Source organism: Furipterus horrens, unplaced genomic scaffold (genome assembly GCF_987537825.1).
Source record: "Furipterus horrens unplaced genomic scaffold, mFurHor1.1.pri manual_scaffold_4, whole genome shotgun sequence".
Classification (NCBI taxonomy): Eukaryota; Metazoa; Chordata; class Mammalia; order Chiroptera; family Furipteridae; genus Furipterus; species Furipterus horrens.
Genome location: NW_028327174.1, coordinates 141,417,072 through 141,435,315, shown reverse-complemented (window position 1 = coordinate 141,435,315; position 18,244 = coordinate 141,417,072). Strand labels below are relative to the sequence as shown.

The following is an 18,244-nucleotide window of genomic DNA, read 5'->3' as shown; positions in this document are numbered from 1 at the left end:
GCAACATTCTTTCCACGGCTCTCTAGGTGTCTGCCTCTGGGTTCCAGTTTAGCAGCCCCGGCAGCCCAGTCTTTGATATTTAAACCAGGCCAGCTGCCGGGTGAAACTACCTGTTGGGAGATTCCGAAGCCTAGACATTCGGCCTTCTTTCCCCCTGCGCAATCCTGGCAGCGATGGGATGGTTCAGGAGGGCGAGGGCAGTAGAGCCGGTAGCCTCAGACAAATTCAGGGGCGCCTCTGCCCGTTCTTCTGGAACATGAAACACTGTACGCGTGGGGGTGGGTGGGTCTCCTGGCTGCAGGGATGGTCTCAAACACCGCTAGGGTCTCTAAGTCCGAAAAACACGAAGCCGTGCTGTTTGTGCTGGAGTCAAGGTGCAGGTCTAACTTTCCAAAACAAAAAGCCTCTTAGCCCTGGCTGGTGTGGCTCAGTGGACTAAAAACAAAAAGCCTCCTGGTGGCTTCCTGGGCTCTCACCCTCACCCTGCGCTCCAACACCCCACACTTTCTCCCTGCCCCGAAATTTCCTTTACTCCTTCTAGAAATTTGGAAAAGTTTCCCGAAGCTTGGACGTGCTGCAACACAGAGGCAGCTTAAAAAAATCTCCTGCACGAGTTGCTTGAGGGAAATCGCTCTGCTCTTACAAGAAAACAGTCTCTTTAAACAACCTAACTGGATGAGGGGAATTTTCAGAGGCTGGGGGACAGGAGGGCTTCTCTCTCACGGGAACCTGTGGGAAAGACAGTTCGGCCAGGGCCTGGAAGTCTCATTTGGGAAGCGTACAGCCCGGGTCTGGCGCGCTCGGTTAATAACATTCATTCTGGCAACCTCCCCAACAGAGCCCGCCCCTACATTAAATTGGGGAGGATGTGGGTGGAGGCGCAGGCTGAGCTAAACCGGGAAAATTTCCCCCAGACATAGAAGGGAGCCCGCATTGTGTCTCCAATGCGGGTTTCTGCTTTTCGACAGAGAACTGCACTCGATTTGGGGAGCAGTGGAACCTGGGAGAAGCCCTACTGAGGGGCTCTTGGAGATCGGAGGGGGACTGACTTTCTCTGTGGCTGGAGATATAGCGACGCTTTATTTCTCAGAGCATGAGCTCACATTCTGAACGGTCACAAAGCACCGGCTGAAAACGAAATGGGGACAAATATTAGTGAAGGAGGGGGGTAAGCCTCATCTTGTTTAGGATATTCATTTCCTGTGGGGTTGCCGGGAAGAATGAGAATGTACTGCACGGAGATGAGAGTTGAGACCTCCAGCTGAAAGACAACTAAAAGACGGGTCAGAACGCGCTTCCCGCGTGGTAGTCTTTTTATGATCTTGGCAATACAGCCTGTTCGGCCCTTAAGTCACACCCCTCGTCCCAATTCTTGGTGACATTTCTCTTCGTGTGCCTTTTTCCTGCCCACTCATCTAAACTTCGGGTTGCCCAGGAACTCACTGCAGCTAGACTAACTCTTGCAAACTTGCCCTCCCCAGGGCGCACACGCACAGGTGGGCTTTCCCTGTGCCGCTTGCCCGGGGATCCTCGGGGGCCTGGGAAAGCCGATGTGTTTTCCAGCGCTCAGCCTCGGCGCTCCCGTTTTCAGTTCAGTCCCAGGGGCACGGACCCAAGGATAATAAACCATGCTGCTTACTAGAGAGACAAACAGGCACAGAAAAAGAAGCACGAGGGAAAAGCAAGCGCGGAGGCATTTTAACAAGTGGCCAGACGTTTAGAGCTAACTGCCTTTGAAAGAGACTTGTAACGTACAACGGAAGGCATCGCCCTAAAATTACAGAAGCTCACCCCGTATAGGTGTGTCTGTGTAGGACGGTTGGAGCTCTTTATTTCTTTGGCTTTGCCCCTGGAAATCAGGTGGGGTTGTTATTACTTGCTGAAGCCTCTCTACAAGCCACCTCCTCTTCCGCTGCCACCCTCCCTCAGATTTCTAGGCCTCATTAAAAAGGGAGGGGTCTTCCAGGTGTCTGCACCCTTTGAGACCGTTACTCCAGTTCCCTCAAGAACTGAAAACACTACCTCCCCTTAAGGTAGAGACAACAGGAGCTTCGTGAGGAGCTGTCGTTGTGACAGGCGTGGCCAGATTATTTAGAGATACAAAAAAATCCCCCCTTTTGAATAAAAAAAGAATAAGCTCAGATACCTTCTGAGTGCTGACAGTGAGAGTGGGGACTGGGAATTCCTCCTAACCGCTGGGTGAAACCAACTTCTGTCCTGCCTGATGGCTTTGGGAAAGGGTCTCCCATCTGCTGTGAACATCCCTGTTACCATGTTAGAAGATCTTCCTGCCTGCAACTATTGGCAGGAGGCTGCTCCAACACGCGGTGCTGCTTTAAATAGGAAGAAGACAGCAGGGCAAAAAAAAAGCCCCAACCTTCTGACCCACTAGACTACCTGCCTCCCATCCTTCAAGGCCAAGTGCTGGCAAGAGAGCCTATAAGGAAAATCCTGATTCCAGCTGAGCAGGGGGAACAATAAACCAGCTGTGTGTTGTAGGAGCAAATCTCTATTTGATTCTCAGGAGCTGGAGTGCCCAGAACAGGTATCCCCAATTGAGCTGCTGAAGTCTTAATGTCTGAGTATCTTCACCTTCTATGGCCCAGTCTGTCCACTTTTTTGTTGTGGTGGTTCGGTTAATGCTAGAAGACACTTCAGAGGTGCTTTAGTCCATTCCTGCTGGGTAGCTTATGCTAAGGGGAGGGAGGATCTCATCACACCAAGGCCAGTGCCCCGCCCTACACAGAACTCTTGGCTGAGGGAACTGGACTGGGCCTGGCCCTGGCTAGGCCAGGGGGGCCAGTCTTGAATTATACCTCCTCCACCAACCTTGGGCATCTCTTTTGTCAGGAAATGGGTGATAATGGTCCCAACTGCACCCAAGGAACAGCCTAAATCTTCTTTTCCTTCCTCCCACCCTATGCTGATGGCCTTACACCGTGTTAGGAAACATCGTTGTTTCCTAATTTAATTATATTATCATCAGAACTTGTTCAGATGACTTCAGCCCTTTCTGCCTATCAGTGACAACTTCTCCTAGGAAGGCTTAACGCCTCATGAAGTCAAGTTTGAGAGGTGTCCTCCACAAAGACTGAGGCTGAATTTTAGAAGGTGCCTGTTCTTTCCATTTTCAAATAAAGTGGCATGTATCTTGCTGTTTTACAGATAAGGAAACTGAGGTCCAGAAAAGGGACTTGACTTACTCAAGGGCCTACAGTGAGTCAAGAGCAAAGTCTGCACCAGACCCCCAATTTTTTTTTAACAAGGTTACTTTATTTTATTTTATTTATCTGTTTTTAGAGAGAGGGGAAAGGAGGAAGAGAGGTAGAGAGACAACAATGTGTGATTGCCTCTCATGCATCCCCAACTGGGGATCTGGCGTGCAACCTAGTCATATGCCCTGACTGGGAATCGAACCAGCGACACTTGGTTCGCAGGCCGATGCTCAATTTACTGAGCCACAGCAGCCAAGCAGACCCCAAATTTCTTGATGTGCAGTCCCTTTGCTCAGTTCTGAGGGTGATGCGACAGCTAATAATAAACTACTGCTCAGTAAACATCAACTGTGCACCAGGCCACATGCCAGACACCTTACACAAGTCATCATCACAGCAACTCTAAAGAGCATCATTAGTCCAAATAAAAACTTAAAAATAAAATTATTAGAGTGATATATGCATAAACCATAATACTTCAAATAATACAAAAGGGCATAAAATGAAAGTAAAAGTCTTCAACTCTGCCCCTGTTCCAGAATCACACTGATATTTTTTGTTCTTCTAGTGGCTGTCTCCAACACTGATACACAGATGTGATCGTTGCTTTATGAACGAGGAGAGTGAGGCTCTCGGATCAAGATAACCAACTGTGACTACCTGACTCCAGGCTTAGCATTTCCATTATTCCACATTACTAAGGTGAGTGGGGAGAAAAAGGAGTGAGTGAGGCCACAGATAAAAAGAAAGGTCAGGTCAGGTGATCATTTGTGATGCCTACATTCCTTTCAGGCCTCGGTGCAAAATGGACAAGCAGCTCTCCTCAAGTCACCATAACCCGAGTAATGTCACCCTGTACTGCCACCTCCATGCTGCCTTCACCTCAGACTAGCTCTGGGACTGGGGTAAGCCTCTTAAGTTCTAATTTCCCTATCTCTGAGCATTGATGGGGGGCTCAAATGAGAGACAGGGAAAGGACTGTAAATACCTAAAATCTCTGTAGATAAAGCAGGTATGTAGGACCCTGTGGTCTGTCAATTCAGAACAACAGATTTTTAGGGCTCTTTGCAAAATGGTGTGTTATGGGGATTTAAGGGCTTGCATTGTGCCTGTGTTGTGTCAATAGGAGCAGGGCTAGAAGTATGTCTTAGTGAAAGGGGGAGTTCATTTTTCTGTGAAAGGTAGGAGCACTGAATCTTTGGAAATACGAAGTGGAGTCCTTTGGGCTAGAGAACACACTAAGCTAAGCTGGTGAAGGCAGAAGGAGGCAGTTATCCTGCTCAGGGTGCCCAGTAGGTTAGTAAGAGGTGTGGCTGAGAGGATGCTCAAGCCTGTCCCTTTGGGTAAGTGTCCACCACCAAAGGCGGACCTTGCACTATGCCAGGGCAGACGGAGAGGAGGGAGGATAAAAGCTGGGCAGCATGAGTTTCCCAGAACCAGCAGTTTCATTAGTTCGTTATTGTTTGAGGGGTATTAGAAGATGGATGTGATCATTCTTCCAAGAAGCTAGTCCTGTCCTCGAGGTTCCTTCATTCTGGAAGAATCTTTAGAAACATCCTGAGTGGAGGTGACTCCAAGTGAAAGCAAATAATAGGCTTGGCTGTGGTCTCCTAGGCTTTGCAGAGGAGCAGCAGCTGGGGAGGGTTGGTGTTTCTGAAAGCCCTTCTAGAAACATGCAAAGCCCTGTAAAGTGCACAAATCTGAGATGGTACGGAGAAAGAATCTGAGCGTCCAAGAGGAAGAAGAAAATGGTTTTAAGACGAACGAAGGAGGCTGGAGAGTGGGCTGGTTCCAGAGAGAAACCATGACAAGGAGACCCGCCTTGGAGGCCCAGCCAGGCTTCTGAGCCTGCCAGTAGCGCCTGTGTCAGCACAAAGGATGCTGCGCCCCCTGGTGTCAGACTGGCAGTCGGCGCCAGCGAGCTGCGCTGGAGCCCCGCGGGCAGTGAGACCCAGGGACCAGCTGGAAAAGTCCACCGGTCGGATGCCTTTTCTTCTGTTTGCTAAGGGAGCTGAAGTTGAAATAGCCTTGCTCTCTCAACAATTAAGTCTAAATAGAGACTCTGATGTAGAGAGAGCAGGGACTGTTTTTTTTTTTTTTTTTTCTTGCATGCAATTCAGGCAAACAGGACAATGCCTGTTTAGAAGTGGCCTGATGGGGTGGGAAGTACACTAGGCTGAAGCAAATCCTGCATTTTAGGTAGAGTGCTGGTCTGGGCCAGTCTTTAAAACTTTTAGAACCTCCCTTTCATGCATTAAAACCAAAGAGGTTAGAGTAAGATGTTTTAAGGTCTTTTGCAAGCTCTAATACTAAGATTTATTGGATAATTATTATACTATTTTCCCAGAGTCTTGCGAATTTGACATTTTTTCTATTTACATGCAGGTGCAGTTGTTATATGTTTCAGCATCACGAGTTGCTCAATTCTGAGCAAAGCTTTTTTGTGTGTCCCCTTCCTTTTAAAGATGTAAAATATGCATCTTTTCAGCGCAGAAGCTGTCCCCTCACCTTCTTTCTACAAAAAAGCAGCAGAGTGAGCAGGTCTTCAGTCTCTGCTGTTTCTTTTAAAACTAAAGTACGAGAGTGTTGTGCTGGAAATTATGCTACTAAACTGCTACAAGTGGTAGGTGTGAATATGCGCTTCAATAGTTCCAGGCACAAGACCAAAGCTTCCCCAGAATCAGCAGAGTTTTCAGCTATAATCTGGCTCACATTTCTACAAATAGGTACAAAGACCAATTTGGGAGTATGCTCTCTCTAAGGGGCTGTATGGTTGGATTCCATTGAAATTTCAGGCTCTTCCTGGTATGGTCAGGTCATTTTAAGTAGAAACTGCCCCAGGAAAAATAATGTAGTCACTGAAAGTTCACTCTGCTTATCCCTGCAAGTCTCATCTTTGAGATGAGTAGTCAGTTGTACCTCATGGCAATATCTTCTTTCTGCACTTTACCTGAACTCTGATCTCTACATAATGGGTACTTTTTTTGTTTTGTTTTGTTTTGTTTTTAAGAAACTGATTATAGGCAAAGGACCGCCTGAGTAGCAGCCTTAGTTTTGTGAATGTGGAGGAGTATGCAGCCTTTGTCCCGTAATAGACAGTGTCAGTATCTGGCATGCTACCTGGGAGGAGCAGGTCCCTCGGCATGAGAGATGTGAGCTGGGAGGAAAAACAGCAGCACAAACAAGATGGCCCATGGCAACTGTTGGGGGTGGGGTTCATGCTGTGACTTGGAGTACTGCACCTTCTCTTTAGGGAACAGCTGTGTTATGGGTGGGATTGCATTGTATCCCTCTGAAATTCTTGTGTGGAAGCTCTAACCCCCCCACCCCCATACCTTGGAGTGTGACTGTGTTTAGAGTCTTTAAAGATGTTAAGTTAAAAGGCGGTCATCAGGGTGAGCTCTAATCCAATGCGACTGGTTAAGTCCTTATAAGTGACTAGGACACAGGTACAAAGGGAGAAGTATATGAAGACATGGTGAGAGGAAAAGGTATTCCCCAGCCAGGTGTGACTCCCTGAGATTCTGCATGAGCTAGTGTGGCTCTGGCTAGGATTCTTTTCTCTCTCTGGGAAGGGCAATGAGAACCTCCCAGGAAGAATATGTTGAAGAAAAAGGCTCTACAAGAGGAACTATGTGTTTGGGTTGTGGTGAAGTGCTGGGTTGGGCCCCACATATGGCTGATGCTAGAAGCTCTCACACACTCATCCATCCAGGCACCAAGCTGACCTTTGGGAAACTGGATCTGAATGTGCTCCCTACTATGACCAGCAAGACCCTGTGGGGCAGTGCAGCCCCATGGAAAAGCAACAGGGAGACATAGTAACCACAGTGAGAGGAGGCTGACAGTTGGCGAGCAGGACTCTTTCTCCTTAAGCCAGGCCAGTCTCCAGATTACGCAGTGGGGCTGTGCTAAGGAGAGCTGAGCTGCAAGAGCGAAACCTGAACTGCCTGTTTCAAAGCAGACCTGATACTGAATTGTAGGTAAACGATATACTTTTTCGTGGTACATTCCATGACAGTTGATTCTAAAACTTTGGAAGGGAAAGTTTGGCCCCTGGTGAAAGGAACAGCTGTCCTCGGTGGAATGGTCAGGAGGATATTATGGAGAGATCCTGTTTTTAAGAATATGCATTGATTTATAGAACCTCACTGAAAATATTGTAGTGGAGTGTTTGGTCAGGAGGTCTGCTTTTTTCAGTTCTATTTCTGCCCAGTACAGGAGAGTGTAAATTTTAAAAGAAGTTAATTTCTTATGCACAAGTATGCAAACTCCCTCAGGGGAATGAGACACTCTGAATTTCTTGGAAGAAAGTTGCTATATAAATTAATATAGCTTTTTTATCATCACAGGTCTGCCGGACACATGGAAGAGCTCCCCCATCATGCAACGGAGAAAATGAAAGTCTCTACTGGCCTCTGTCAGGGAAGCTAAAAAATTTCCCCTCTTTTCTGCAAGTTTTCCGAGCCACATGACTCTGATTTCCAGGTCAGAGAATAAGATGTCATTTTTATTATTCTTTACACTTTGCATATGAAGAGTCCCCAAAGGAGCATGTGATGGACTGATAATTGTGAGCCTATCTGGGGCAAGGCCAGGACTCAGGGGCAACATGGGGTAGTCAGTCACACCTGCACAGTGACCTGGGGACATCAAGTCAGCTCCTACCTTCTAATGTCACACAGCCCTCCCCCTACCTGGAGCTGGTGAGCAGGACTTCTCTGGGCTGAGGCAGTCCCAGGATTCTTAAGGGGTTGGGTTCATGACCCAGTATTTAAGAGAATTCAGATTTATATGTGGCATTTCTGATTTACTTCCTAAATGACAGTTGCCTGAAGCATGTGGAAAATAGGAAACTTTGCTAAATGTTTAAACTTAAAAGACCATTGGTTTAAGAGAAATGAGTACTATATCCACATAAAAACTTGTCCATGAATGTTCACAGTGGCATTATATTCATAATAGCCCAAATGGGGAAACATCTAAATGTCCATCAGCTAATGAATGGATAAACAAAGTACGGTAGGTATATCCACACAATGAAATACTATTTGGCAATAAGAAGGAATGAAATATTCACACATGTTACAACAACTGATGAACCTTAAAACACTATGCTAAGTGAATGAAGCAAATCACAAATAACACATATTGCGTGATTCCATTTATATGAAATCCCTAGAATAGGCAAATCTATAGAGACAGAAAATAGCCTAGTGGCTACAGAGGGCTGGGACTCAGGGTGCAAGCACTGGAAGCTGACAGAACAGTGCTGCAGAATATCCTTCTGGGGGATGAAAATATTCTAAAGTTAACTGTGAGGGAGGTTGAACAACTCTGTGAATGTCCAAAAACCATTGAATTTTGTGCTTGCAATGGGTGAATTGCATGCTGTGCAAATAATATTTCAATACAGCTGTTATTTTTTTTTAAATGATACTTTAAAAAAAGACCAATGTTTTATGTCTCTTTTTCTGAAACTCACCACCTTCATATCCATGTGCCCAGGCTTACAAACAGATTTTATGAGCTAAGTAAAATGGGAATGTGAAAAATAGTGATTTTTCCTTAGCTGGAGAGAGTGATTTGCAGATTGGTACATAGCCACAATACTTGTATCTGTACCTATAACTGGTTTGAACTTTCTTGAAAAAATTTTCCTTAGGCTAAAATCATTAAAATATGTTTAAACAATGATACTTAAGTGTCTTTTCCATATTCTTTTCCCCTTCCGTAAGTAATAGCACCCCAATATTCTCCAAAGGAACCACCCACCTTCTTTTCAGTTCATGTTGTTTAAATATCATTGACCCTTTCTTTGCCTTAGGCTCTGTGACTCAGGCCTGGTCAGTCAGCAAATTCTATTAAGTGGCCTGTTGGAATTGGTTCACACCAGCTCATCTGAACCAACTCGAAAATTTTTAGGAATTTTGTGAGTCAGTTGTTAAACATGATCATTATTAAAATTTAAATCATTTGAATTTATAATTAAATTACATTTAAAACAAAGTTAATAGGCACTCAAAAATTCATCACGTCCTATTTATTTGAATACCTTTTACTATTGCCTGTGCTCTTGAGGTTACTTATATCTATTGGATCTCTATGATAGAAGTCCTGTATACGGACATGCTACTGTGTATCTCTTCCAACTTTATGTTTAGTGACTTCTCAGTGGTAGCTTGACACTGACCATGGTTGCAGTATTTATGCTACAGAATAAGGTAACTATGTATCAGGTCTACCCCTTTTCTGTCAGGAGACTGTTAGACATGTACCAGCTCAAGTGGCTCAAATGGTGGTCCCCAGAAAATATCTTTATGTCTTAATCCCTGGCATTTGTGAATATACCTTATTTGGAAAAAAAGACTTTGCAGAAGTAAATAAGTTAAAGATTTTGAGATGAGATCATCCCGTATTATTCCAGTGTCCTTAAGAGGCAGAGAAAGATTTGACATAGACACAGAGGAAACACAGATAAGAGGAGGAGGCAATGTGATCACACAGGCAGAGATTGGATTGATGTGGCCATAATCCAAGGAATGCCTGGAGTTACCAGAAGTTGGAACAACATTTCCCCTAGGGCTGCTGGAGGGAGCTCAGCCCTGATGACATCTTGATTTTGGATAACTGGCCTCCAGAAATTGTGAAAGAATAAGTTTATCTTCTTTTAAGCCACCCAGTCTATGGCAGCCACGGGACAGTAATATACCAGCACACCATTGCAGCACTATTATATGGTTCAAGGATGGGCATGTGACCCATACTAAGGCAATGAAAGGTTAGTTTCTGTTGCAAAAGAAACAGTCCCCCACTTGGGGCTGCTAAGCGGTTCCACGTTTGCTATCATACTTGCCCACAAATGAAAACAGTGCAGAAAGTGGTCAAGTTGGGATCTAAGAAAGAGAAAAGAGAGAGAGAGACATTCTAGACAGCATTGTTTGAGAAGCTGGATCTATTCTACCCCTGGAACTTTTATTACACAAACAAGTTTCTTCACATTTTAAACCAAGTTCCTAATTTTCAGAGAACATTTGAAAGTGCTTGTTTGCACCACAGAATTATAAATACATACGAGTGCTATCATTTGATCAGTTACTGTTTAAGTCAGGCATAAGTAAGCAGTAGAAATATATATCAACGGCGAACAACCTGGGACCTACCTGAATTCGGTGATGTTCACTTGTTCCACAAACACGTATGCAGCCCAACCATGTTTAAAGCATTTCATTCAGGGTGGAAACCCATCCATTTAAGAACTTACAATTAATTTGCCAGTAAGAACTTTAATATAGCACACATTAGTGAGGTCACCATCAGTATTAACTTCTAATTATTTAGTCTATATTCTTCTGGACAGTACTAAATTTATTTAATTTTATTATTTTTCCTAAAGTGAATTTGTTTAAAGTACAGTAAATATATTTTAACTTTCTATGAAGTTACATTTAAGTACATTCACAAATCATTAAAAAATATATTGTCAAATTAAATATTTTGGGTTGGGAAGATATTCTCAAAGTGATTTTCAGTGATAGTGCACCTTTGGTAATTTTGTACCTTTTAAGAAATTTTGTTTTCTATTTTCCTTAGTAATTTATTAGTGGGGACTAGCATATTTCTGAAAGGAACATGTCACAGAAAATCCCAAGGAGAGACATATTGTATTGAACTCATTTTAAAATAAAAGGAAAATTTTTTTGCCTTTAGCATTTCTATCTTTAATCACTTTTCCACTTCAAGAGGTTTAAAATTAATTTTGTACCCTATAATCCTATTTCTTTCCTCTACTTTTGAATACCTTTGTTTTCTTGATGAGCACATTTTGGATGAATTCCCAGTCAACTTTTAAAATCTAATTAAACTCAGCTAAGTTTAACTCAGATAGCATTTACAGTCAATTTCTTGATAGTTGAATAACTAGGAGCCTGTCTTGGGAATTCTTTAGAAAATGGCTCCTGAGGGTTGCTTGTTGTTAAAAGTCCCCTTACTCATATTAATGCCAGTAGCATCAATAAACTAATCCCTTCTTGTTTTGACTTAAAATAGAAAAGAACTTCCAAATGAAAATATCCAAATACTGTATTATTTGTTAGCACTTTTATATTTGCTAGTAACATTACTTATCAAAAACAGAATTGTGTTGAGTACTTTTAATCTGCCCCCCCAATAAAACATCAAACACATGAAGAACAAGCTAGCAAACTACACACATACACACATGACATAGAAAATAAGAGTTTCACTAAGGACATATAGCATACATTAATCAATCAATAACAATTCAAGTCTACTCTCCTTCTAGTCTAGAACAATCCTCTTCTCTTTGCAACAAAAAGTAGCCACCAACATCTTTTGGGAAGTTGGAATCATTGTCAATATGGACTTAAAGGAAAACATGAGAAAAATAAAAACTATTTTTATAACCCCTATAGAAACCTAAAATAAAAACTGCAATTATATGAAGTTTACCAAAGGCAGTGGAAAACAGATTCAAAATAAGTGTTTAGGAAACCACTTTATTTCCATTAACAAAAGCAACTTTTAAATGTTATTCATTCTTGATAATGCTGACTAAAGAGAACTCGGGTTTGCTTTTCCCTAAAGCTAAAAAAAAACTCACTACCAAAGTTAAAATAAAAGGAACCAGAAAACAAACAAAGAAGCAACCAAACAAAAACAGTAATTTGTTGCTTAATGGAAAATTTATACCAGAGATACAAGACTTTTTTTTTTTACACTAAATTATTTTCTTCATGTGGAAAATACTGATAGAAACCTAGGTGAATGGATATAATTAAGTAGTTGTGTGGCTCCACCTCTAAAAAATTTTTTATCAAACATCTCAACATTTGCCCAGGAATCAGAGGAGAGGAACAGCTTTTGAGAGTGAAGCCCTCAAAACATTTCCAAGCTGCCTGGATAAAAGTCTGGAATGACTACAAGAGTAAACCATCCTGCCTTGGACCTGAATCTAGATTGATGACCTAATACATCTCTGGATGCCATAGTTTTATGAGCATCAGGAACTGGGTGCCTGCCACTATCAACAAATAGGACTTCTAGAAAGCTTGTACGTCCACAGAAACTCAAATACCCCCCAAAGCACAGGTCACACAGTCTCCCAGGGCTCATGGTGCTTCCTCTAGCTTTCACCACATGTGAGATGGAAACTCCTCTTTGGCAGGATAATTCTTAAAGAAGTGGAAGTGTACCTGTTACTCTCCCATGTTTTCTTGGTGTTACAATAGAGCGATCACTGAGAAGCTAAGGAAGCTTAGCTTAAGTGTCTTCCTCTTTCGGGGCCCCTTCCAAAATCCTGAACCAAATTTTGTATTTGTAATTTTGCATTCTTTTTGTTAAAAGAATCCCCTGAATTGTATAAGCTATAGATACCGCCCACCAAATAACTGGTATCTACTCTTCAACCAAAAAGAACTGGCACCAAATCTTAGCTTGATAAAAGTGTAAAAATTAAACACAAACTCCTCTTCACCTTTTATGGACAGTGCCTACCCTGGGCCAGCCACCATTAAGGATGAGATCTCTTAGTTTGAGTCTCTGGTCCTCAGATGCCCTCTCAACCGCAGCAGTGGTTCAAAAACCAGCCACACTTTAAGCTTCTTCTCCTTAGCTCCTCCCTGAAAGAACACTCCGCTGTGGGCTAATTATTACAATGGCTTATAGACTATAAAGGCCAGAAGTATTTCCATGCCTGGTCCCTCTTTTGGTTAAGTGGCATCACTGTCCCAGTGTCAGCTAAGCTTTGCTCCTCAGTAAAATTAATGGATTTGGACTAGGTTTCTACACTTTCCTAACGAGGCTCTCAAAGGACCAAGCCACGGAAACAATTATGTTTTTTTTTTTTCCCCTGATGACAAAAGTAATGACACACACACACACACACACACACACACACACACACACACAAAACATAGCTTGAAACATTATAATAATATGTTACATAGAAAGTGAAAATCTTCTATAATCCCACACATCTGAGAAAACTAGTTAAGTTTTTTCAAGGCATGTATGAAAATTTCATTTATTATTTTACAAAAATGAAATTATACTCTCCACTCTGAAGAGTGCTATATTCCACTATGCAATAAGTCTTAGACATCTTTCCATGCTGGTCTGTGAAAAACAATCTTTTTAAAAAATGGCTCCCTGGTATTGTACTGTATTCCCGAACCACACTTCCTTAACCAATTGCTGTTAATGCACATTTGGGTTCCTTCCAGTTTTCCCTGTAACAAATATTCTTGCAAACATCACTTTACACTTAACATCTTTGAGAAGTTGTAGGAGTATTTCTCTATGATGAATTCCCAGAAGGTGAATTATTATTGGGTCAGAGGGTATGAGCGTTTCATTTTTAATGGCTATTGCCAAATTGTCCTCCAATAATTTTATACGGGTTTACACCCCCAACCACACTGTGAGGAGACTGTTGCCCCACCCCCTTAGCAACACTAAAACCATGCACTTTGGGGATGTCTGATGTGAGTTAGGAGTTAAGAGCTTCAGCCTGTGGAGTCTTTTTCTTTTGTGAACAGCTAACAAAGAGATCAAAAGTCTCCCCCTTTTCTTGATGAACCCCTGCTCTGAGTGAGCCAATACCCAGACAGACATCTAACTAATGTGAGAGGCGGAAAATTCTAACACCTACCTACTGCTTGCGTCTAGCTGAATATATTTGAAACAACTGGTCCATGAATATATAAGCAAATGTGTTACAGTATATTAGTAACTACTAAAGAGATAGAAATTGGTCCTGACTTTAGCACTGTTGTTTCAATGTAAACAACACATCTAATACTACAGCATGAGAATGTTTACATCTGTACAATTATTTTTTATTTCATCCCTATGTTTATTGAAGCAAAGTAATTAGAAAAATCTATTATTTAGAGATGTGAAAAGTGACTTTGAGTCATCCCATTCAAGAAGAGCAAGGTTTGCCAACAACCACTCTTCAGGAGCTCATTTGGAGGTTTGCTATGGTTTACACTTCCAGAATTAGGATTACTGGGCATTGAACTGGGAAACAATTTGGGGGGTTATCCAAAAGATCAAAAGACTTGGAAACTCTGCTTTGCAAAGCCTTACAGTCACTTCAAGGAAACAGAAGAGGTTGATGGAGGAAAAAAGTAGCCAGGGGTTAAATGTTCTTGGTACTCCAATCCTAATCCTACCATAAGAGCCTCACTTTGAACTATTTTATACGGTGGGTTACATGTTGTGTTTTCTGGGGCAAGTTGACCTCTTATTTTCCTCATCTGAAAAATAGACATGATAACACTGCCTGTTTAAGAATAATGAAGGCATAATTAAATTATATTATACATGTAAAGTACTTAACCCAGTGCACTGCACATGCCAAGACTCAATACATGTTTACTATCTTATTACTTAAGATTTTTCTTTGAAACAGGATTCTCCTGCTAAAAAATACACTTCAAAACCACCCATTTATTTTTGTCATCTATAAGACACAGTGATTATTCAGATGGAGGGATTTTATGTTTTTTCCTTGATTCCCAGTCAAGTGGCAATCCTCATTCTCGGACCCTCATCTGAGACAGCTGGGATCTCTGAGACTATCGTGGCCTCCCACACTCCAGGAGGCACCGCGTGCCTGTAAGCAGGCCAAGACCAAAGCTGATCTATATGTCTTCCAGTTGGTTTATGGAAGAAACGTGAACACATGAAGAAAAGTTGTTCTGCCTTGTGGGAGAAGGTCGTGTGGGATCATCACAAGGATTAACATGAAAGTTATAAAATGTTAAAAATAGTACCGAGTTGCCATCTTATCTATGATTATAAGGACAAGTGAAAAAGGAATTCAGAAATAGATACTTCAACTTCCTAAGACTGGCTGAATTTTCTATCCTTGGCCAGACGTTTTTAAGAGGAAGAACTCATCCAGCAAACATACACTCTTATCAACCCTTTTCTTAGAAAAGCTTGTTTTTGTGTAGGGGAAGTTCACAAGCTTTCTTAATGAATCACAGACACAAGGAGGAGGGGGAGAGCGTCAAGCATTTTTCCTTTTTGAATGGTCTAACATGAGACCAAAACCCAGAGAGCAGAAGCAAAACCTTCCAGACTATGTATATGTTACCCCCAAGAACTCCTTCCATGGCAGCTGCTGCTGCCTGAGAGCCAGACATGGGGTGGGGAGGGGCTTCCCTGTGTCAGGCCGTTTGGGGTCTGTCGTAGACTTAGGGACTAGTAGACATAAAAGCTGTGGAATTAAGGGTTGAAAACAGCATTTAATGAAACCCCTCCCTGCAGACGCTCTTGATCAAAGTCTACGCTTGCACGAAGACAATTGATCTACAGTTGCATACATAAAATTTTGGCAACACTCTGTCCTCATTGCTTTCAACAGAGGTTTTAGGCCTCTGAAACTGGGCATCGTCCCAGAACTGAGACCCAGTTCATGACACATGCCGGAGGACGCACCACCGCAGCTGAGGCCTGTGCGACCACTTTCTTTTAACCTCGCGTCTGTGAAGAATTACTTTCCAAAAAAATAAGTGAAACCCGATGTCTTCTCCAGGTGGTTATTTTTGCGCCTATGAAGTCAATAAAACTCTCCAGATTTATTAGACAGCCCTGCTGCGGAAGACAAGACCACTTCCTCCTCCCAAGCAGAAATGAGTGCCTTTCCCTTTAGTGACCTTCTGACCACTGATTTTACTCATTTCTTTTGTTCTTCCCAGGAAATTTGTCAGAACCCCTGAGATAAATGAGTTGACCTGCATTAAAATCCCACTCTCCAGCATCCAAGAGTGACAAAATGAACACATTTCAGGCTCCTCTAGCTTGTCTTTGTTGTTTTCCTATTTCAGAGGAGCTCTTGTTTCTTCACATCAGAATCAGCAAGGAGTTTGGCTGTTTCTTCTTCCACTACATTAAGCCCTCAATGTAGCACCTACCAACAATTTCTACTCCCGTGAGAGCCCACTAACCGTGAGTTGATGACCATGATAATGACAACAGGATTCAACTCTATTTAATATAATAGTATTTATTGAGCCCTGTTATATATGTCAGGGCTCTCCTGGGTAGAGAGATGCAAATATGTAGAAGATAATGTGCATTCTTTTCAGGAGCTTAGAATTTACTAAGGGAAATAAACATGTTAACAAGTAAAAGTCATTGAGTGTGACAGATTATTAATAAACAGTATCTTGTGGGCTATAAAGACTTGAACAAGGAAAGGTAATGAAAGGCTTCTCAGAGGAGATGATTCTTGGGCTTTGTGTTTAAAGATGAGTAGGAGTTTATCAGATGAATCTGAAGAGGGACAGGCCCAGCAGAGGGACTAGCAAGTGTGGAGGATCAGAGGTGTAAAATAGCGTGGCACATAAGGCACCTGAGAAGTTCTGTGCATTGGGAATGAAGGTCAAAATGTTGTAAGCAACCTGTGTTCACACAGGAATGTGGGTATATTTTTTAGGTGAGGAGGGACTGCTGAATAGGTTAAAGGCTTAGAGCAATCATAGCATGATCAGGAGAGGGGACAAGTGAATGAGTGTTATCCAGGGTAGAAATGAAGAGAGCCTGAACTAGGCCAGGATGGTAGAAATGGAGAGGGAGATTTCTAGTCACAGCAAAGAAGATTATGTAGTAGCAGATGTGCATAGTAGTAGTGACAGTAAAGAAAAAGAAGGTAGTAAAGTGGGAAAAATTCCTGCTCCAAAATGATTTTTAAGCAGTTATATTCCAATATTTAAGAGTGAAAATGACCTCCAACTTGCTTTTAATCCTGTTATTGGCTCACTAAAATGTCTTTCTCCACTTAGTTGCAAAAACAATTAGAGGTAGGGAAGAAATTCTGTGGCTAGAACCAGGGCCAGCCTGTCTGACTGTGTGGCCTTCCCCATCTATGAACTGATGAAGAGCATTTGCAGGCCATCATCCCTGGTTCTCTCATTTGGAATATTATTTAAAGAAACTTATGCCAGTGCTATCTTGACGAACTTGAGTTTTGATAATCCTCATGTCAAAATGCCATACATGTCAACTTGACTGGTACATCCCTGGATGATAACTTCTGGTTCTTTTGCTCATATTTTAGGACATTTTAGAGAAGGTGCTCTTGTCTACATGACTCAATGGTTTTGGCAAAGAAAAGGAGAAGAAATATAGGATTTTGGGAGTCAGATAACTCTTGGTTTGATCCTTATGAATTTGGCCAAGGTACTTAAGCTCAGTTTCCCCAACTGTATAATGGAACAACATTAATACCTGTGTCATAGGTGTAAGAATTAAGATGAGCCAACGAATAGCACAACCTGGCGCATAGTAAGTGACAGGCTTTAAGTACTCTGTGTAATGCACTGTGCAGGGTGCTTGATATGGAGTATCTTGTTGTAATCTTCTAGTTTTGCAGAAAAGGAAATTTAAGCTATATAAGGATAGTGTTTTATTTTTTTTATTCATTGTATCCCCTGTTTCCACAATAGTGTCTGCCTCAAAGCATGTAAGTGTTTGACGAAGAGGTATTAGATAATAACTTATCCAAAGTCAAACATCTAGAAAAGTAGCATGATTAAGATTCAGAACTGCATCTGTGTGACACTAAGACCAGTGCTTTTTTAATGAGTTCCCAGTTTTACTGCATAAATGAAAATGACCTGGAAGCTGATAGAAGGGTTGCTTTGTGCCACCTTTTACTACCAGTTTTCAAATTATTTAATTATCATCATATGAGGGTTCTCAGGATAAGTAGTTTCTATCTATATCATTTAGAAGTTATTTTTCTGAGTATTTCTACATAGATCAAACTAATGGCTGATAATTCTTTCCTCTTGAGCCCTATTTCCATTTTTTCATGTTTTCTTGGTGAGGTCTCCCTACAACAGTCTTTGGAACGTACATCAGCTTTAACATCTCCACCCTAGAAGTCATCAACCAGCCCCCACCTCTCCCTTCCTTCTCCTGCAGCCATTCCAAAAGCCCTACCCTCCCTCGTGTCTTGATACATTGCATTATAATCCACCCAGACACTCAAA

The 18,244-nt window shown here is 42.1% G+C and overlaps 1 long non-coding RNA gene across 1 annotated transcript in view; it reads left to right on the top strand.

Moving 5' to 3' along the window:
• The window catches only part of LOC150012963 (uncharacterized), a 38,784-nt gene extending 29,880 nt beyond the window's left edge, over positions 1–8,904 (top strand). The window contains exons 2-4 of the long non-coding RNA XR_016510542.1: positions 3,784–3,917; positions 4,008–4,120; positions 7,568–8,904. This is a non-coding gene — a long non-coding RNA (uncharacterized LOC150012963). The remainder of the gene's footprint in view (positions 1–3,783; positions 3,918–4,007; positions 4,121–7,567) is intronic.
• Positions 8,905–18,244: the final 9,340 nt, after the last annotated feature.